The sequence below is a fragment of the Colobus angolensis genome, unplaced genomic scaffold (genome assembly GCF_000951035.1).
Source record: "Colobus angolensis palliatus isolate OR3802 unplaced genomic scaffold, Cang.pa_1.0 Scaffold313, whole genome shotgun sequence".
In the NCBI taxonomy this organism is placed as follows: Eukaryota; Metazoa; Chordata; class Mammalia; order Primates; family Cercopithecidae; genus Colobus; species Colobus angolensis.
The window spans coordinates 2085768-2109502 of record NW_012116411.1 but is presented as its reverse complement, the minus strand read 5'-3'; positions in this window follow the sequence as shown (position 1 = coordinate 2109502).

The following is a 23735-nucleotide window of genomic DNA, read 5'->3' as shown; positions in this document are numbered from 1 at the left end:
CATTTAGAGGAACTGCTAAACTGAGAACCTCACTGAGCCAGTATCTTTGTTTGTTTAGTGGGTGGAGCAGGAAATAAAGTTTGTCCCAGAGTGAGAGCTGATTATATATATATTTTTAATATAATGACAAGGCGCTGCCAGGGCCAGGTTGACTGTATTCTAATTTACTATTTCCATTTGACAATTGTATCTTGTTAGTCAGTTAGTCTAAGTTGACCTACTGCATAGAATGTCAAGCTAGAGATTCACAAGTCTCTATGTATCAGGCGTAAAGTTTCAACTAAAGCATAGTAGCAAGCTAACAGTCACATTTTAAATGGATTTAGCTGGTAGATGGGTCTGGTAGGAAACAAGTCCAAAACCCTAAGAGGCTCCACTGGGTGAAGACTGTCTCCCTTTCCCAGAAGCTCCAATCAGCCAAATCATCCATCTCAGAGGCTGGTAGTTTTAAGGGGCTACAGAGTATACTACAGCTTACTGGACAGCTTCTATTGCAGCCCGTTGGTTTGTTCCCTACCCAGTGGATGCTGGTTTGAATGTTAGCTGACACAAAGGAGCAAGTACACTCTCCAAGTGAGGGACATGATGTTTTCAATATTGAAAGAGTCCAATAAGATGCTTTACCATTTAGTGATTATAGCAGAAGAGATAGCAAGTTTTCCTGTACTTAAGATATATTGAGTATAATGAATCTGACCACATGGTTCCAATAAATTATTTTTGGCTCCTTGTCCCTGCTTTTTGTTGGGATTTATCAGCTATTCTTGCTGGTAGATGTTAGATAGCATTGTTGTCATGGCTGCTGAGACTCATGCTTCTGACTTACCAATCAACAGGATATTGTTGATACACTAAAGCAGGTATTTCTATGCAGGAAAGTTTTGAGTGACTAAATGTAGAGCCACTTGCACTGAATTTTTACCTATCAACTGATGGCAACAGCAGGAGAGTTTGTTACAATAACACTTTCTCTACATTTAGCTCTTTCTGATGAGGAGAATCCCCTTTGACACTTGTGGCATTGGGAAACACAAGCAGAGCATGTCAATTTCTTGGATATATTTGGTTGCAGAAGAATCAACCTAAAGTGCTCCACCTATAAGATTATTTAATTTTCCTTTATACACTGCAAACTTTACTCAGAACATATAGTTTAAATTAGGTGATTCCTCCTCCCATGGTTTAGGATGGTGACGAGGGTGGCTATATCTATCAAAGTCATAACAATTTGAGTCCCTCTGTCTCCTGAAGTTACCCAGCATACTTGAGCGGACCATTGGTCCCATCTTGGGATAGGGCAACTACTGCTCAACTCCAGTCATCTTTTTCTCCCCATAATCATTGCTTTTCTTAACCCCTTTCTAGTTTGCCCCAGGAATATTTGCCAGCAGTGCTTGCAGCTGCAGCATTCACCCCAAGATAACTTTGCCACGAAATGTCTCGCTTTCATTATCTTTTTTTCGCTTTGCTCTAGTATATCGACTTTGGAAACAAAAGACATCATTCTATTTATATGATTCTGTTTTTAGTAATGGTATTTACATTTACAAAATATAGTAATTCTGGATCGCTGAGAATGTCAAATCCTAGAAAACGCAGCATTGCTACACATGATGTTAACATCGTTCTTGAACAGTTGTTGGCTGAAGATTCATTTGATGAATCTGATTTTTCCAAAATAGGTAATTCTGATGATTCAGATGATTCTGATGTTAGTTTTGTTCAGAAATAACTCCAAGAACAGTTTTTATATTTTATTTTCACATTGAAAATCAATCAGATTTGCTTCAGTCTCAAATAGCGTGTTTATGTAAAATTAAATGAGCAATGGCAGTGAGCTGCGTTTTTTTTTTATTTCAAACAAGAGCAGCTGAGGTCCAGGCAGAGGGTGAGGGAAATGTTGAGAAAGCGGGAGGACGATGTGGAAGGAGAGTGACACTGCATGAATAATGCACATACACCTTTATTACCAGCAACCATTCATTCACCCAGAAATAAAAACCTAATGCTTTTGGTCTGTATAAAGCTTTGTACTGTATAGTAAGGTCCTTATTGCTGACCCCATTTATTTCTGGTTAAAGGACTCCTTGGCCCAGAGCCATAATCCCATTATCTTTGGCTGATGCTGCCTGCTGCATCATTGTCATGTTAACAGTCCTTTATCCACATGCCCAGGGGAGAGTGGGTGGCAACCAAAACACTGGTTTGGCTGCTTATTTCAGTTCTACCTCTCACTGCTCAGCCTTTACACCTGAGTGAACAGCTATGAGATTGAGAGAGTCTTACTCTCAGTCCCCACTTTTGCTTACTTGGGTGAGGACATACCAGATGCCAAGGAGTCTTTCTTATCCTTCTCATAGTCTTTAAGAGCTTGTCTTTTAATATTTTTTTTCCAGAAAGCCATATCTCTGACAGCATCCTATGCTCATATCATGGCCATTATTGTTAAGAATCATGAAGCATCTGAGATTTTACCCTACTTGCAAACTAATGAGCTAGCATATCCCAGTTTCAGGGATGTTGCTAGAAGACACAAGACTACTGTGTTTTATATATATATATAATGAACTGTTTTATATATATATTTTATGTACTGTTTTCTTAGAATAAACCAAGCTAGAGAAACAAAAAAGGTTATTAAGAAAATCATAAGGAAGAGAAAATGTATTTACTATTTATTAAATGGAAGTGGATCATTATGAAGGTCTGCATCCTCACCAACTTCACATGGAATAGGCTGAAGAGGAGGAAAGGGGAAGGGGTTGGCCTTGACATTGGGAGTGGCAGAGGAGGAGGAAGTGGAGGAGCCAGAAGGAGGGCAGGAGAGGCAAGAACACTTGGTGAAACTCTACAGAAATACATCATTATTTCTGTCTCACTGTTTGCTTTCTTTATTTTGCTAAAAATATTTCTATACAGTACCAATTTTTCTTCCATTTGTTTTAGTTTCTGTGCTGTTATCATAGAAGGGTCCATTTTGTAAAATAGGCCAATAGCAGTCATGAATAATCTGAACCCTTCTCCTTCTGCCAGATGGCTCAATGTCATCTGCTTTCTGGCACCGCTTGTTCTTCATCTTCCTTCTCATCACCTGGGACTGATTTGGAAGCACTCATCTCTGTCAGGTTATGTTCTGTTGCTTCCTTTTGTGTGATGTCTATTATTGCTTGAATTTCTCCAAGACACATATCTTGAAATATTTCACCTCTTGCCTTTTTTTCCATATCCACAATCTCTTTCATGATTTTCTTGATTGACTCCGTCATTCATCCTATGTAGTCATGTAGAACATCTGGACACGATTTCTTCAGCAAGAATTTATTGTTTCAGGCTTTCACAACTTTTTTATTAGTAACAACAATGGCATCTTAAATGGTGTCATCCTCCCAAGCATTCATAATGTTCTCTCTATTGGGGTTCTCTTCCATAGCACTCATAATTCTTTTCATAGAGTACTATGTTTAATGAGCCTTAAAGGTTCTTATGAACCCCAATCAAGAGGATGAATTACGGATGTTATGTTTAGGTGCAATTACACCACATCAACACTTCCAGTGTTGTATGCATAGTCCTCTGGGTGGCCAGAAGCATTGTTCCAATATCAAGAGAACTTGGAAAGACAGTCTCTTCCTGGCAAGGAATTTCTGGATAAACCTGAGAGAAACAAGAAATGGGGAAAGGATTCCCTATTTAATAAATGGTGCTGGGAAAATTGGCTAGCCATAAGTAGAAAGCTGAAACTGGATCCTTTCCTTACTCCTTATACGAAGATTAATTCAAGATGGATTAGAGACTTAAATGTTAGACCTAATACCATAAAAACCCTAGAAGAAAATCTAGGTAGTACCATTCGGGACATAGGCATGGGCAAGGACTTCATGTCTAAAACACCAAAAGCAACGGCAGCAAAAGCCAAAATTGACAAATGGGATCTCATTAAACTAAAGAGCTTCTGCACAGCAAAAGAAACTACCATCAGAGTGAACAGGCAACCTACAGAATGGGAGAAAATTGTTGCAATCTACTCATCTGACAAAGGGCTAATATCCAGAATCTACAAAGAACTCAAACAAATATACAAGAAAAAAACAAACAACCCCATCAAAAAGTGGGCAAAGGATATGAACAGACATTTCTCAAAAGAAGACATTCATACAGCCAACAGACACATGAAAAAATGCTCATCATCACTCGCCATCAGAGAAATGCAAATCAAAACCACAATGAGATACCATCTCACACCTGTTAGAATGGCCATCATTAAAAAATCAGGAAACAACAGGTGTTGGAGAGGATGTGGAGAAATAGGAACACTTTTACACTGTTGGTGGGATTGTAAACTAGTTCAACCATTATGGAAAACAGTATGGCGATTCCTCAAGGATCTAGAACTAGATGTACCATATGACCCAGCCATCCCACTACTGGGTATATACCCAAAGGATTATAAATTATTCTACTACAAAGACACATGCACACGTATGTTTATTGCGGCACTATTCACAATAGCAAAGACTTGGAATCAACCCAGATGTCCATCTGTGACAGACTGGATTAAGAAAATGTGGCACATATACACCATGGAATACTATGCAGCCATAAAAAAGGATGAGTTTGCGTCCTTTGTAGGGACATGGATGCAGCTGGAAACCATCATTCTTAGCAAACTATCACAAGAAGAGAAAACCAAACACCGCATGTTCTCACTCATAGGTGGGAACTGAACAATGAGATCACTTGGACTCGGGAAGGGGAACATCACACACTGGGGCTTATCATGGGGAGGAGGGGAGGGGGGAGGGGTTGCCTTGGGGAGTTATACCTGATATAAATGATGAATTGATGGGTGCTGACGAGTTGATGGGTGCAGCACACCAACATTGCACAAGTATACATATGTAACAAACCTGCACGTTATGCACATGTACCCTAGAACTTAAAGTATAATTAAAAAAATAAATAAATAAATAAATAAATAAAAAAGAAAACAAAGCCTTGATGAAACCAATTCAGAAAAACAGATTCTTGTTTGTTGCCTAGGCTTTCTTGTTATAAAACCCAAAGGACTGTGGTTAGTGTTTACCTTACCCTATCAAAATTGAAGATCAGAATATAGATAAGGGCAGTCCTGATTGTAAACCTGCCTCCATTTACACAGAAGATTAGAGCTAGCCTATTCCTTCCTGCCTTAAACCTCTGTGCTCACTTCTCTTCTTTACTAATAAATACTCTTTGTGGCAATTTCTTTTCCAGAGTAAGATAGTTTTGTCTGCATTAAAAGCCTTTTCAGGTAGATATCCTTTTTTCCTCAAAGATTTTCTCAATGGAAACCTGGTCATTTTTTCTGCTGCCTCTAGATTGGCAGAAGATGATTCTTCCATTATCCTGACATTTTTCTAACCCAAACATCTTTGCAAAATCATCAAACTATCTATCCTTTGCTAGCATTAAGTGCTCCAGCTTTAGATCCTTTACCTTCCTTTGGCTTTAAGTTGTCATATGATGACTTTTCTTTTGCTTAAATTATACTTGAACCTATAGGTATGCTTTTTTTTTTTTTTTAAACTTTTGAGATAGATTATCTCTCCATTTTCCAGACCAGAGGGCAGTGTCATGATCATGGCTCATTGCAGCTTTAAGCTACAGGCACTTATCACCAGTCCAGGCAATTTAAAAAAAAAAAAAAAAAAAAAAAAAAACTTGTAAAAATGAGATCTAGTCATGTTTCCCAAGCTAGTCTCAAGTTCCTGGTCTTAAGAGATCTTCCCACTTCGGCCTCTCAAAGCACTGGGATTACAGGCATGAGCCACTGCACCTGTCCTGGTTATGCCTTTCTAATAGTAATCTTGCACCTACCTAAAAGTTATTTTCAATACAAAAGAAAAAAGATGTTTTCATGTGTCATAGCATAACTGTAGTGATCACTTCACTAATTTTCCTTTTTGTGGTTTTACAATGGTTCGTAACCTAAATTCATTTATCATGTAATGGTGGCTAAGCAGAGCTGTAGACCCAAATCTATAGTATATATCAAGCAATTCAACTCTTTCTTGTAATGCCGTGACTTCTTCCTGCTTCTTAGGAGCACTTCCAGCATCACTACTAGCACGTTGATGGGTTACATGATATACTTACTAAACATAATGAAATATAAGTTAGAACTGTGAGAGACCACTTTATACTTCAATATACAATTTACTGGAGCGATAAACTTCTCATGTGCAGATGATTAGCGTCACATGGCATTTTAAGTGGATGCAACACTTGAGTTTACTGCAATAGCAACAGGTGGTGGCTACAAAATTATTGCAATAGTACAGTATTACTGCAGCTGATTTTATGCAATTATGATTTTAAACTGCATCTTTGGGTTTGTTTACATTTCTCTTGATTGCAAATGGTGCCATGTACAATCTGTAAGCGTAGGCACAAGTTTTGATAAATTTTAACTTTTTATAATCGATCAGTGTGTATTTTATGATAGTAAATAATAAAATAGACTAGTAGGTATACATATTTTATACATTCATGGCATAACTTTGTCTTAATTTTTTGGTATTTCTAGGTTATGCCATTCATTTGTGAGTTTTTTCAGATTTGTCACAAATCTCAAAAAACTCTTCCAATATATTTATTGAAAAAAATCCACATAAAAGTCGACCTGCATAACTGTACAAAGATTCTCAGAAAGCTAATCTAGAACAAAGGGCAGTCAGTGCCTCTGCTTGTAGGATGTGTGGAAACATGAGAGAGCTATGGAAATGGCTTCCCAGCAATATCATAATAATTATCATCAACGTAATACAAGATTTTGAAATAACCTTAAAAATGAGACCTGTAAATTTCAATGGTCTTTTCCTTTCAGTCCTTATTTCCAGATTACAAAATGTATGACAATTTCTCCATTATTTATTCAGGATTAACTTTTATTGGCTCATTATACCCATGATTGTATATACTTAAAAAAATCTCTTAAAGAATACTGAGATGTTTTAGAAATGCCCATGTTAAATTAAATGTTGGGTTTTTTACTCAAATTACACTGCTGAATCTTAGCATTTATTATAAATTAATACAGGCATATTTTCTTTCATAAATTAGTTGATGCTATTTAAGTCCCCATATGGGTTTCATAAATATTCATCAGTGGCTCTGCTATACTTTAATCTCTACTGTCTTATTGAGGTAACTATTCTTTTTGTCTGAGTCTTTAATCAATTCTTACTTGATTTAATTTACATCGAGTAGTGTGATTATAACATAAAAGGGAATAGTTATCAGTATTTGAGGCTTAGTTATTACCATTGTATCTACACTGTCTATGATTACTTTAGAAAAGACTGTGGGATAGTAATAATATGCAATATTCTCAGTTATGGTAGTCTCTCATTATTTTTAAAAGATGGTGATTATCAGTACTTTCTTAGAAAGGCAGGCACTTTGATCATTTTCCTGGGCTTGAAAATGGATTCTCAGAGACAGCTAAGTTTGGTGCAACGCCATCCCATGTCAATCTGGATGGCCAGGCCGAGGGTTTCAACTGATAATTATGAAATAAAGTGTAGAAAAGAACAAAGCTTCATAGCTGTCTTGAGGAGACAACTAGAAAGCATTTTAGACTGAGAAAGAAGCCACTTTTGTGACATTTATCAATATTTTCCCAGTAAAAATTTAGCATATTAATACACATATACAGGTTGTATTAAAATGGTAAAAAAACTATGTCTTTCAGATAAGGAGCAAGGATATAAAATTTACTTTATTTGTATACTTGATCCAAATGCTTTTGTAAATTAACCTTCATTCTCCACTGCTATTTTATCATGTTCATCTATCCATCAATGCCTGAATATCCAGGCAGGTAGACATTGACTTCAAAGAATTCTGTCAGAAGGAAATAGAGTTGTACCTGTTTATTAAAATACAGTATCTAGCATGAGAAATAAGTGGAAGAACCTTTTGAATCCTAATATTTTAAACAGCAGGAGAGCTATAAGGTTATATGTTAGTCTCAATATGCTATAAAAGCAAGTTAATATTGGTCTAAAATGTTTTCACTGTTTGGCACTTGAAAGTATTCCTTCTGAAATCAAGATAGACTCTAGAAATCAAAGTAGAACTACAACTGTATTTGGTTGGGATAAATGTCCAAAATAACTAGGAAAGAAATACAGGCACCAGTCAGGAATGACAACTATTATGCAGTGTGCCCTGACATGTGACTTTAGTTAATACCCCTTAAGCAGGTAAGAGACAGTCAATTAGAAAAGCCCAAATACAGGGAATGAAAATGATGATCAGGGCTGCTCTGAAACCACAGACTGAGAAAGTCCCCAGTCCTCTTCACCGTCTCTCGATAACAGGGATCAGCAACCACCAGGTCACGGACCATTAATGGAACCGGGCCACATAGCAGGAGATGGACAGCAGGCAAGCAAGTGAAGTTCAACTGTATTTACAGGCACTCCCCATCACTCACACTACCACCTGAGTTCCACCTTCTGTCAGGGTAGTGGCAGCATTTGATTCTCATAGAAGTACACATTCTATTGGGAACTGCACATACTATGATTCTAGATTGTATGCTTCTTATGAGAATCTAATGCCTGATGATCTGAGGTAGAGCTGAGGCGGTGATGCTAGTGCTGGGGAGAGGCAGCAAATACAGATTAACATGAGCAGAGAGGTTGACTGCAAAAAGACCATAATAAAGCAATTCCTTGCAGACTCTTATCAAAACCCTATCAGTGAGTGTCAAGTGATAATTAAGCTACATCTGATGACAGGCTTTATAGTGGCAACTGAGGTGATGTGTTTCAGTTGTACGGCTGCATCTGTTTCAGGCTTTAAGTCAGAATCTGACATTATTTTCGTCCGTGTATAGGCCACCTATGATTTTATTTACTGTCTGCAGCTCTTTCCTGCACGGTGCATTTGTCTCAATCACAGTTTTGGTAAGCTCACAGGCTAACCCTAGCCAAAATGAGTAAAAACCAAACATCACTTAGGAACTTACTTGAAAAGGGGGAAGACTTAATGATGAGAAAGCAGAAGGCTAAGGCCATCAACAAAAGAAAACTACATTTAAAAGAAAATATGGCTGGGCGCGGTGGCTCAAGCCTGTAATCCCAGCACTTTGGGAGGCCGAGACGGGCGGATCACGAGGTCAGGAGATCGAGACCATCCTGGCTAACACGGTGAAACCCCGTCTCTACTAAAAAATACAAAAAAAAATCTAGATGGGCGAGGTGGCGGGCGCCTGTAGTCCCAGCTACTTGGGAGGCTGAGGCCGGAGAATGGCATAAACCCGGGAGGCGGAGCTTGCAGTGAGCTGAGATCCGGCCACTGCACTCCAGCCTGGGCGACAGAGCAAGACTCCGTCTCAAAAAAAAAAAAAAAAAAGAAAATATATATAACTGCATAATGTGTGGTGACCAGCTATCCAATATAGTCATGAAACCTTGAAAACTGCTTCACTACATGGAGACCAAGTGCCCTGTATGAAAAGACACTGAGAGCATCACTCTTAGAGGTTAACTGCATTGCGAAAGCTAAGAAGTCCTTTACTATTGGTGAAGAGTTGACCCTGCCTCCTGCTAAGGACATTTGTCCTGAACATTTAGCAAAGGCTACAGTTCAAAAGGTGGCATGTGTTCCTCTTTTGGCTAGCAGCATAACTAGACAAACTGATTAAATAGCAAATATTGAGGCACAATTGTTAGAAAGGATTAATGAGTCACTGTGGTAAGCAATCCAGGTTAACAAGTCTACGAATGTTGACAACAAGGTGATAATTCTTGTTTTTTTGAGATATATTTTTTAGGACATTGTGGCTAGGCATGTGGCTCATGCCTGTAATCCCAGCACTTTGAGAGGCAGAGGCAGTCAGATCATTTGAGGTCCAGAGTTTGAGACCAGTCTGACCAATACGGTAAAACCCTGTCTCTACTAAACTACAAATATTAGCTGGGCATGGTGGTGGCTGCCTGTAATCTCAGCTACTCGGGAGGTTGAGGCAGGAAAATCACTTGAACTAAGGAGACAGATGTTGTAGTGAGCCAAGATTGTGCCACTGTACTCCAGCCTGGGCAACAGAGCAAGATTCCCTCTCTAAATAAATAAATAAACACATAAATACATAAATAATATTTTTGGAGGATGTGCATGAGGATAAGTTATGTGCACTTGTGTTGCCAATCAACACCACAGCTGCACAACTATTCAAGTCTTTGAATGATTAGGAAAACTGAAGTGATCATTTCGTGCTGTGTATGCACAGATGGAGTGGCTGCCATGACTGGACGGTGTTTTGATTTCACTACTCGGCTCAGTCGAAGAGGTCGCTTCTGAATGTGAGTCTGTGCATTGTGTCATCCACAAAGAAATGCTGGCTGGCCAAAAAATGTCATCTGAACTTAACAATGTTTTGCAGGGTGTGATTAAAATTATCAACCACATTAAAGTATATGCCCTTAACTCATGTCTGTTCATGCAGCTCTGTGAGGAGATGGATGCAGAGCACACGTTTTCTCTTGTACACAGAAGTGAGATGGCTTTCTAAAGATAGATCACTGGCAAGAGTTTTTGAGTGATGAAGCCCACTCCAGGGATTCCTTTTAAAAACAGTCACCACTGGCAGCACGTTTCAGTGACATAGAATGGGTCGCAAAACTTGCTTACTTGTGTGATGTATTCAACCTGCTCAACAAACTCAATCTATCAATCGGGGGGAGATTGACAACTGTGTTCCAGCCAGCAGATAAAGTGCCTGCTTTCAAATCCAAATTGGCATTATGGGGCCAACAAGTGAACATTGGCGTTTTTGACATGTTTCAAACATTAGTAGATATTTTGAAAGAGACAGAGCCAGGGCCTTCTTTCTCCCAGCAGTTGCATGATCACCATTCATAGGTTTCAAAAGAGTCTAAGCTTTACTTTCTGTGATGGTTAATACTGAGTGTAAATTTGATTGGACTGAGGAATGCAAAGTATTGATCTTGGGTGTGTCTGTGAGGGTGTTGCCAAAGGAGATTAACATTTGAGTCAGTGGGCTGGGAAAGTCAGACCCACCCTTAATCTGGGTGGGCACCATCTAATCAGCTGCCAGTGTGACTAGCATATAAAGCAGGTAGAAAAACGTGAAAAGACTAGACTGGCCTAGCCTCCCAGCCTACATCTTTCTCCCATGCTGGATGCTTCCTGCCCTGGAACATCAGACTGCAAGTTCTTCAGTTTTGGGACTCAGATTGGCTCTCCTTGCTCCTCAGCTGGCAGTCGGCCTATTGTGGGACCTTGTGATCATGTGAGCTAATATTTAATAAACTCCACATATATATTTAATAAACTGCATATATAAATACATAATATATTATATATGAATATATTTAATATTTAATAAACTCCATATATACATCTTATTATTATATATATTATATGTACATCCTATTGTATACACACACACACACACACACACACACACACACACATCCTATCAGTTCTGTCCCTCTAGAGAACCCTGACTAATACAGTTTCCAGCCACAAAAGACCCCTGAGCTGGGAAGGAATGGATTTATGATTCATTTTGTGAATAACCCAAGTGAATCCACTTAGTCTGTGCTAGAGGATGATTAACTGCTTGAGATCACAAATGATGGTGGCCTTAAAAGTAAGTTTGACACAAATTCAAACCTCCATACATTCTGGATTGAAGTCAAGGCGCAATATCCTGAGATTGCCACAAAAGCACTGAAAAGTCTGCTTCCATTTCCAAAATCCAATCTTTGTGATGCAGAGTTTTCTGCAGTGACAGCAACCAAAATGAGATTATGAAGTAGATTGGACATAAGCAGGACACTTCAGGTGTCACTGACCCCCCGCACTTCCAGATGGGACCATTTAGTTGCGGGAAAGCAAGCTCAGGGTTCCAACTGATTCTACATTATAGTGAGTTGTATAATTTTTATTATGTATTACAATGTAATAATTACAGAAATCAAGTGCATGACAAACGTAATGCACATGTTTTCATCCCGAAAACATGCCCCTTTCTCTGGTCTGTAGAAAAATTGTCTTCCCTGAAACTGGTCCCTGGTGGCAAAAAGGTTGAGGACCACTTTACTATAGGGTAGGGGTTGTTCATAAGGGATATGTGGGACAATTTAAGTACAATTAAGCATGACATCAAGGTCGTTTGACCTAAGGGCAAGATTTATGATAAGTACCTCCTCCTAAACAAAGAACAATAGATGAACTGGAAATCTTAGAGGACCTCCTAGAACAGGGGTTAATCATAAGCCAACACTGACAGATTAGCTTCCCAGATAGAGTTGCTTTAGCCTCCACCTGTCACCATCAATCCAACTTTTACAATCTCACGTGTCATCCATTTTCCTCAATGGTTCCTGAGCCTTTAGGGAGAGTGCCTGATTATTGTACAGCTTTAGCAGTAGTGCATTGGCAATGCAAAACAGACAGTGCCCACTGGGATTCCAAATGAGAGAGATTCACAGATTCTGTTGAATCATCTCTAGTCTCCAGAATACCATGACTTTGGTTTTCTTGGAAGAAGTAAAACAATGAAAGATACATAACATGAATTATTTGTATAGTAGAAATATAATGCATATGAGGATTATAATCAAAAGAGAATTTGTATGCCAGCATATCACCAACAGAAAAGGAATACACCTAATATATTCCATTAGGTAGCCAATTAAAATTATCTTGAAGAAAGTTAAAATCCAGTTATTATTAAATATGTCTTATAGCCAGTAAATAATTCATGATTAAGCCCAAATTGTAGGCAAGTAATAAAAATTCAAAAACAATGGTCAGGGCTAGAATCCAATTATTTCTCTCTTTAGGTTTCCCATTTCCACCAAGGGTAAATCACAGTAGGAATAATTTGTTAGCAAAATAAATTTTGGTCTCACTGTGCTTGGCCTGATTATTTGCATGAAGTATAGCAATAATAGTGATTAGCTTTATAGGTTCCTTTTAAGTCAGCTTTCCTGGAACTTTGTTGTTGTTGTTGTTGTTGTTATTGTTGGAGTCTCGCTCTGTTGCCCAGGCTGGAGTGCAGTGGTGTGATCTTGGCTCACTGTAGCCTCCACCTCTTGGGTTCAAGCAATTCTCCTGCCTCAGCATCCAGAGCAGTTGGGACTACAGGCACGTGCCACCATGCACAGCTAATTTTTGTATTTTTAGTAGAAACAGGGTTTTACCATATTGACCAGGCTGGTCTCGAACTTGTGATCCACTCGCCTCAGCCTCCCTAAGTGCTGGGATTACAGGTGTGAGCCACTGCTCGTGACCACTGGAACTTTTATAAATAATTTCATATTTGACTTTTTAAAAGCCTCAAGGCTAGAAACCAAGCCAATGATTTACCATTAGACTGTTTGTATTCCCTCTACAAATCCATCTCTTCTCAAGGTCACAAAATGTCTTGAGGTTCCTGGGCCTGCTAGAAAGTGACATTCTTTAATTACCACTGGTCAGCACCCTTATAAGTCACCCATTTAGACAACATGCTAGGCCAGTCTTTCCAAAGGGCTTTTTATAGACTCTATAAAGCTGACTTCAATTTTTCACAGCAATATGGTCATATTGCAAAAGATAATATTCCAGTTTACAATATTCCAGTTTACAATATTCCAGACAAAGCCTTGGCAAATCAACCAATATTTCCAATTGTAACCTGTTACAAAAGGGAACAGATTCTTACTGAACTTAGGCAAATAACCATATTGCCATAAAATAAGAATACTCATAAATAGTTTACAAATTGTGGAGAACTGAGAGGGAAAGGTAAATTTTACTCACACACACAAAAAAATACTTTACCCATCTTTTCTATGCTATAAATGGCTAGAAAGGAAAAGAGGTTTTATTTACTCTTCTTCAATCAGAGTAGCAGCCTTCTAAACAAGATGTTGTCCGTTTACTATGGAACTGCCATCCATTAACCAAGAAGTACTTTTTAAGTCAAAGAACTGTTGATAAGCCACTGTGGAATCCAGAAGCTCCCCATACAGTGCCAGAGTTAGTCCTGGGGGAAAAAGTGGCTCCCTGCTTGTGAGTACCTCCACTTCATGATCTCCAGGTAGCATGATCCTATATAAACCATATCTATTAGCATGGAACTCTTGGGCACTGCTATCTCCATTAGCATAGGAGTGCTTCAGTTAATGTCCCACAGCAAGGCAGGAAATACCCCTCAAGGGAAAATTCTCTAATCCACAGTCCCAGCAGGCATCATTGTGAGGTGGTCATAGGCTTTTACCTTAAATCCCAGTAAATGCTTTACAAAAGGCTATTAGGTGAAGCATTTGTCCAGACCAGCACTTTAGCTTCTATTCTACACTCTGTGGGCTCCAGTAATCTTACTAGTTCTCATTAGTGGGTCCAACCAACATTGCTGAAAGGGTGCATGTATCTACATTTGGTCTGATAGTACTAGGTAGAAGAAATGCCTCCAGTTAGATACAATATTCATTTTTATAGACATTTAAAAGAGTCACAATTACTTCAAATAAAGCCTATTGAAATATTTTAATTTTCATAATCTTATCTACCTTTACATTTTTATGTTATGGTCTCAGGAACTTCTTTTTTCCATACTCAGACCATTTTACTCTCTCTTGTGGAAAAGGATTTGGGTTTCCAGCAGGAGGGTGAACCACGGGACTCTAGTACTTTTGTTTAATCTTTATCTGGACTAACCTGCTTCCGCATTGCCTTAGGCAATTGTTGGCTGGTTTTCTCATTGAAACTTTTGCCTTGTATTTTTTTGTTTTTATAAATTTTTCTAATCTAGGGTAAATATAGAAAACTGTTTTGGATCCATTAATGTTAGGGGGCCAGCAGGGGCTCCCTTTGGACCAACAACTTGCAATAGTGTTGTGTTAAAACTATTGTTTTAATGCCATCAATTTCCATTTTATTCATTCAATTTCTTAATAACCATTTAAAGAATTCTAGTATTTTATTTACATATATTAACTACTGTGTTTTTTCTTTTCTTTTTTTTTTGTTTTTTTTGAGATGGAGTCTCACTCTGTCTCCCGGGTTGGAGTGCAGTGGCTGGATCTCAGCTCACTGCAAGCTCCGCCTCCCGGGTTTACGCCATTCTCCTGCCTCAGCCTCCCGAGTAGCTGGGACTACAGGCGCCCACCACCTTGCCCCGCTAGTTTTTTTTTTGTATTTTTTTAGTAGAGACGGGGTTTCACCATGTTAGCCAGGATGGTCTCGATCTCCTGACCTCGTGATCCGCCCGTCTCGGCCTCCCAAAGTGCTGGGACTCTTATTAACTCCAATTTCCAGTGAGAAACCTAGGATTACTTAATTTAACATAACATGACTTTAAGGTTTTAAATTACTAAATCTAATTTGAAACTACTTTTATTTACCAAAGAGCATTAAAGTCCTGTGAACTAAAACGCATTTGAGTTAACATATGCTTTTCTGAAAAATGGTTGATTTAAGCACTTACTTTTCTTTAAGCCAATTGATTAAAGCTCTTTCATATATTTTAGTAGTGACATATAACTTACACATGATATATAAACATATAGACACACACCCAGGCAGAGACAGATCTTATAGATTTATAAGATCTTTGCTTGCCAGTTTTTAAACAGTTTCTCTTTCCATCCTATACTGTTAATCGTTTTCAAAGACATGATGTTTAGGTGGAACAAGGTAGAACATTTCCCTCTCAAAGCCACTGAACTTAGACCTAAACACATTTATCTACAAAGAAGATTACCAGGAAAAGTGTCTTCTTTTCAACCTATCTTGTTTCTTCAGTAGATTACTGGCTTCATTGTGGAGCACCTTCAAGAACAGAGCCAAGAAAGCACCATGCTTTTCTTATCCAAACACCCAAAGAAACAAGTAGCCCACCGCAGTAATAATCATTTACTGCAAACCACCATTAGCCACCTTTAACACTATAGCTCTCACCATGACTTACAGCCAGTACACACCAAAGTCAAGTTCTCTCACAGTACCAAGCAGTTTCTGGTATTCCCCCAAAAGTTCAAAAGATCGCGTAATACAGTACAAAGGAGAGCACAGTCTTAGACCTGAGAGGAGTCTCTCTGCTTAAAGCTCTTGGGATTTCATGAAGAAAAACAGATTCCTCCCAAAAAACAGTGTCTTTGGCACCTTTCTGTTTTCCACAAGGAATCCCAGCCTGTCAGACATTTCCTCTATTAGGGCCCTCATTTGTCATCAGAGGTAGCAAGGGAAAAGAGGTATAGAGAGAAATAAATGGAGAAACAGACAAGAATCAGTCAACTGAAAAGTTTTACAGAGAGAGAGCAGAGGATTTAAAACAACACATACAGGTATGTATATAGTCCAAATATCAGTTCTAACTAAGTTAACTTTTCACAATACAGTTCTTAAAAATTGTTTTTCTAATTATAATTCCTACTGAAATCATTTTACTTTGCTTCTGCTGCTAGCTGGGCTCCCATTGTCAAACAGGCAGCCCACAGAAGAGGCCATCTTACTACAGCCACTGCTGGCTGCTCTTCCTTACGCCATGTAGTGTGATGCACAGCTCTCTGCTTTGAATTGCTCTAAACATGCTGATGTTTTCAAGGCATCCCTGGACTCATGCACAAGCATCTAAAAGATGAGCCATACCATGCCACATGGAAGTGGGTGCCACCTGGGATTTCCACAGATGCTTCATTCCTTTTGTCCATGTCTTGGGCTGTCAGCTCCTGGCCTGGCTCACCTTTTGATGTAAGCAGGTCTATGCAAACCTGTCTCAAAGTCTGAGGAAGCTAAAAGGCTGAAGAAAGAGGTAGACAAATCCAGTTACTTAGAAAGAAATATTTAATAGCATCTTATGAACAGAAGCTCTGTCTGTGTCTCCGGTGGCAGTGAGAAAAGATGACGGATCCTCACCAGACTTCTGTCTTTATCTTAACCAATGACTGTACTGCATGTGTTTTTACTAATTTGCTAGCTGTGTTTAGTCAGAGATTTCTAGTGGAACAGAACTAATAGGTTAGATGTACATATAAAAAGGAGTTTATTAAGTATTAACTCACGTGATCACAGGGTCCCACAATAGGCCATTTGCAAGCTGAAGGACGAGGAAGCCAGTTCAAGTGCCAAAGCTGAAGAACTTTGAGTCCAACGTTTGAGGGCCAGAAGCATCCAGCATGGGAGAAACATGTAGGCCGAGGGGCTAAACCAGTCTATTCTCTCCACTTTCTTCTGCCTGCTTTTTATTCTGGCTGTGCTGGCAGCTGATTAGATAGTGCCCACCTGGATTGAGCATGGGTCTGCCTTTCCCAGTCCACTGACTCAAATGTCAATCTCCTTTGGCAACACACTCACAGACACACCCAGGAACAATACTTTGCATCTTCAATTCAATGAATTTGCCATTCAGTATTAACCCTCACACTATCATTTCTATGATGGTTATTTTTGGCTTCACTGAAAATACAAAAACTTTTTTTAGCATTTCATTTGTTTTCTGTGATATCTTGTTTTTCAAATGTAATTAGTTTGTCTAAAATACAAATGTTCAGTTTTTCTTCTTGAAATTGCATACTAATATTATCCCAGGGCCTATGAATCACTGCTTACTTCTAAACATAGACACAGTGTTTGCTTGTGTTAAGAGTAAATCTGTTATTTTTCTTCAGTTTCTTAATAGTAAAGCTTTTTCATAGATCATTCTTGTAGATGCTTCTTACAGTGCTATAAGAGACTAATATTTATAAGCCTTATAAATGTTCTGTGGTTTTGTTAACATTTATTCACGCATGTATTTACCAAATATTTATTTTGTGTAGTCCATATAGTAGGTAGCATGCTATGATTTGGCAATAAAGAAGTGAGCAATTCTGTAAGCCCTGGTGGATTTTTCAGTCTAGCAGTCATATGTGTAAGATGGCCTAGTAAGGGCCTAAGGTCTCATTATCTCGAACTTCTTGCTATGCAAAGAAACTTGATTCTTCATTATTTGCATAAGCCTTTGGTAGCCAGACGTTAGTTGTTTGCTTAATTAACCTCCCTTGTAAAGCACTCACACTGCCCTTTCAGACTCAATGTCATCATCAATTAAAATTTAATCTCTAAAATATAAGTAGAGAAATTTTAGTAAGAGACATGTAGACCACTAATAGTCATTTCTAATGTTGAATGTGTATTTATTGGGAACAACAACAGGTATAAGTATTTTACCTGAATTGTCTCATTTATTATCTAAAACAGCATGAGATAATAATAACAACTAATAACAAAAAATTTATATTAATAGATTTTATATGCTATGTGTAAGTTACTGTTTTAGGAACACAGTGTTAATTTATTTAATCCTCACCAAAATTCTCTGATGTAGGCATTATTACCACCCTGTTTCAGTCTGTTTGGGCTGCTATATAAAAATACCATCAGCTGAGTGGCTTAACAGAAATTGGCTGGGCGTAGTGGCTCATGCCTGTAATCCCAGCACTTTGGGAGGCTGAGACAGGCCAATCACAAGGTCAGAAGATCAAGACCATCCTGGCTAACATGCTAAATCCTCATCTCTACAAAAAATACAAAAAATTAGCCAGGCGTGGTGGCCCATGACTGTAGGCTCAGCTACTCAGGAGGCTGAGGCAGGAGAATAGCTTGAACCTGGGAGGCGGAGGTTACAGTGAGCCACGATCACACCACTGTACTCCAGCCTGGGTGCTAGAGTGACACTCCACCTTAAAAAAAAAAAAAAAAAAAAAAAACCCAAAATGTATTTTTTATAGTTTTGGAGGCTTGGAAGTAAGTCTAAGATCAAGGCACTGTCAGATTTGATGTCTGGTGTAGACCCATTTCCTGGTTCACCTATCTATGAACTTCTAGCTGTGACCTCATATAAAAGAAGAAGCATGAAGCTCTCTGGGCTTTTATTTATTTATTTTTTAATAGGCCCTAATCTCATTCATGAGGACACCACTTTCATTCTCTAGTTAATTCCTAAAAGTACACTTTTTAATTCCATCACATCAGTGATGATACAAATTGTCAGCAAGGACAGAAACATTCAGACTATAGCACATCATTATTAGGAACAAAAAGTGGAAGTAATAACTCAATGTCACATGGCTAGTAAGTGGTAACAGCAGGATTTGAGATTACGCAGTTTAAAATCAAAGTCTGCTGTCGTAGCCACTGTGCTATATTGCTCCTCAAGTGGGTACTGATCACCATTGTCATTTTACAGATACGGAAAAAAGAGCAGAGAAAGTTTGAGTAACTTGATGGTCTTGTAAATTGTGCAGCCCTAAATTTCAGTCTGACTTTAAAGTCTGGACTATGGAACAGGTAATATTCTTCTTTATCTATTCAAAAAACAAAAAACATTTAGAAGTCATCTTGTTTAGGGTACAGAGAACTTTTTCCTCTCTCATAGGAAAATAATCTGTATCCTTGTGTCAACTGTATATGATAGAAGTTAGAAGACAAATTCTTCTTATTTCTCTGCATTGATACCTTGATATGGTTTGGCAGTGACCCAACCGAAATCTTATCTTCAATTTTAACTCCCACAATTCCCACATGTCTTGGGAGGAACCTGGTGGGAGGTGATTAAATCATGGGGACAGGTCTTTCCTGTGCTGTTCTAATGATAGTGAATGAGTCTCACAAGATCAGATGGTTTTAAAAAATGGAAGTTTCCCTGTGCAAACTCTTTTCTCTTGTCTGCTGCCATGTGAGACATGCCTTTAACCTTATGCCATGGTTGTGAAGCCTCCCCAGCCACATGGAACTGTAAGTCCGACAACTCTTTTTCCTGTATAAATTTCCCAGTCTTGGGTATGTCTTTATCAACAGCATGAAAATGGACTAACACAATAAATTGGTACCAGGAGTGGGGTGTTGCTGAAAAGATACCTGAAAATGTGGAAGCTACTTTGGGACTGGGTAACAGGCAGAGGTTGGAACAGTTTGGAGGCCTCCAAAAAGATAGGAAAATGTAGAAAAGTTTGGAACTTCCTAGAGACTTGTTGAATGGCTTTGACAAAATGCTGATAGTGATATGAACTATAAGGTCCAGGATAAGGTGGTCTAAGATAAAGATGAGGAACTTTTTGGGAACTGGAGCAAAGGTGATGCTTGTTAGGTTTCAGCAAAGAGACTAGTGGGTTTTTGCCCCGCCCTAGAGATTTGTGGAACTTTGAACTTGAGGGAGATGTAGGGTATCTGGAAGAATAAATTTCTAACCAGCAAAGCATTGAAGATGTGACTTGGGTACTGTTAAAGGCATTTAGTTTTATAACGAAAGTAGAGCATAAAAGTTTGGAAAATTTGCAGCCTGACAATCAATGCAAGAGAAAAGAAAATTCCATTTTGTGAGAACCAATTCAAGCCAGCTACAGAAATTTGTATAAGTAATGAGGAGCCAAATGTGAATCCCATAGATAATGGGGAAAATGTCTCCAGGGCACCTCAGAGATCTTCACAGCAGTCCCTCTCATCACAGGCCTGGAGGCCTAGAAGGAAAACATGGTTTATTGGGTCAGGCCCAGGGTCCCTGTGCTGTGTTCAGCCTAGGAACTTGGTGCCCTGCATCCAATCCACTCCAGCCATGGCTGAAAGGGGCCAATGTGGAGTTCAAGCCATGGCTTCAGAGGGTGCAAACCTCAAGCCTTGGCAGCTTCTATGTGGTGTTGAGCCTGCAAGTGCACAGATGTCAAGAATTGAGGTTTTGGACCCTCTGCCTAGATTTCAGAAGATGTATGGATGCCTGGATGCCCAGGCAGAAGTTTGGTGAGGGGTAGGGCTCTCATGGAGAACCTCTGCTAGGGAAGTATGAAAGGGAAATGTGAGGTCAGAGCCCCCACACAGAGTCCCTACTGGGGCACTGCCTAGTGGAGCTGTGAGAAGAGGACACCATCCTCCAGACCCCGGAATGGTAGATCCATCAACAGCTTGCACCATGCACCTGGAAAAGCTGCAGACACTCATTGATAGCCTGTGAAAACAGCCAAGAGGAAGACTATCCTGCAAAGTCATGGGGGCAATGCCACCCAAGACCCTGGGAACCCACCTCTTGCATCAGCGTGACCTGGATGGGAGACATAAAGTCAAAGATCATTTTGGACCTTTAAGATTTAACTGATGGATTTCAGACTTGCTTGGGGCCTGTAGCCCCTTTGTTTTGGCCAATTTCTCCCATTTGGAATGACCGTATTTACCTCATACCTGTACCCCATTGTATCTAGGAAGTAACTAACTTGCTTTTGATTTTACAGGTGGAAGGGACTTGCCTTGTCTCAGATGAGATGTTGGACTGTGGACTTTTAAGTTAATGCTGAAATGAGTTAAGACTTTGGGGGACTGTTGGAAAGGCATGATTTGTTTTGAAATATGAGGACATGAGATTTGGGAGGGGCCAGAAGTGGAACGATGTTGTTTGGCTGTGTCTCCACCCAAATCTCATCTTGAGTTGTAACTCCCACAATTCCTACATATTTTGGGAGGAACCCAGTGGGAGGTGATTAAATTACGGGTGTGGGTCTTTCCAGTGCTGTTCTCATAATAGTGAATGAGTCTCACAAGCTCTGATGATTTTAAAAAATGGGAAGTTTCCCTGCACAAATTCTTTTCTCTTGTCTGCTGCCATATGAGACATGCCTTTCACCTACTGCCATGATTGTGATGCCTCCCCAGCCATGTGGAATGGTAAGACCAATAAATCTTTTGCCCATGTAAGTTTCCCAGTCTTGGGTATGTCTTTATCAGCAGCATGAAAACGGACTAATACACACCTCCTCTGCATTTTGGTCCTTGGAAATTCTTTTTTAAAGAAGTCATATTATTATAAAATATTTTTGCTTTCTTTATGGTTGATGCATTGACTTTCTTTCTTTTATTTATTTATTTATTTTTTTTGAATTTCAATGAGAAATTAGACGGGTTGAATCAGGAGCTGCTATTTCTTCAACACACTCTCAACTCCATAATTACACATTTTAAAGTTAATTAAAATAACTTTTGTTTTTGTAATTTTAGAAGATTTTTGTAGCCTTTGAGAGTGCCTTTTCCTGACGCCACAAAAAGAAGGTTAGGATATCATTGTGCTAAAATAAGATGCCACAAGCATCTGCCATGAGCCGACACATTTAAGTTTCCAAATGAATTCAGGTTTCCATGGAAACAGCCTTAAGGTCTATAGACTAGATACATTAAATGTACATGAAACTTTGCCCCAATTTTTATGTTGATATTTGCTGGGGCAGAGGCAAACCCGACACAGGAATTTGTTCAAGGTCACTCCTCCATAGGAACGAGAAATGGGATTTGTAATTTTGGTCCCTTGCTCCCCAGCCTGCTGTTCTGCTTGCCGAGTCACACTGTCTTCCAGCTGTTCTTCTGTTAGTGTACCCCCCAAGAACAGCCAGTAGTTCCCCAAGGTTATTTGCTGTACATATAGAACAATTAAAGACAAATCTATCTACAGAGAAAAATGAATTTTGGCTCCCTGGAGAATATTGACTAGCTCCCAATTCCTTAGGTCATATATTACATAGAAAAATGTCTCAAACACGAAGTGCACTGGCGCACTGGTGGCATTTGCCATTGAATAGAATTTGTACATTTAGAAACTATCATCGCCAGATTCAGACCACAAGCCCTGACTTGAATTTTGGTATGCCACTCAAATCTGTGTGCATTTAAACAAACTAGTTATTCCCTGAACCCTAGTTTTCCTCTTCTATAATAGGGGTAATCTGATGTTATGCATACATATACATTACGAAAGTACAATTAATTCAATAAATAAATTTTTGTTTACTCTCTAAACTATATATTCTAACAATGTTGAGGTCATTAATTATAGGTTTTGTGTATGATTATTATTGCGTTTACTCAAAAGATAATGACACAGTGTTCAACGCAATTAGAACATTGGCTGTGGCAAAGAAAAATATTAATTCAGAGTGGCTTTAAAATTTAATACATTTATGTCACAAAACGTGATGGCTAATTTCATACCTGAATGCAGTTGTCAAAATCCTAGGTTCATAGTAATTTCCTAATGCTATCATTTTTTATTCCTTTTCTGTCAATGCAAATTAGATTCAGCAGTTGTAGGATCACACCCACACCTGATAATATCCTCTTTGTCTGCTTTAGGATTGAGAAAACCTTTTCTAAAGGGCTTTCATTGATTTCCCCTTATGTCACATTTACCAGACTTAGTCACAGCTTGTACCTAAAATAATAATTGACAAGGGAAAGAACTACCATATCTGTTGGCTAGCCCCATCTATACTTCTTATTTTCTCACAGGCTGGGGATAGAATCTGCTTCAGTATAGCACATGCACCTGAAGAAGAGAGAAAATACCTGAATATTATAATCCCAGGATTCTGAAAGGTCAAAACAGGAGGATCACTTGAGGCTAGAAGATCATGACAAGCCTGGATAACATAGGGAGACTCCATCCCTATTACAAGCAAAAGCAAAACCAAAAAACCCTGAACAAAATGAAGTACTGTTGGAAAAAAAATAATGGGAAGTTAAATACTTGAATATAATCAAGAGAGTTTGCTATAGCTAAAAAATAAATACCAATAGTTCAGCAGTTGATTAAAATAGGAGGAGTTAAGGTTGGAGGTAGGATTTGAATGAAGAAGCTTAACATTTTTAAAAACATAAAAGTAATGTTAGAGTAAATTAATTTCCTTCTATTTCTCCTGTTAAGTACAACTAAAAAT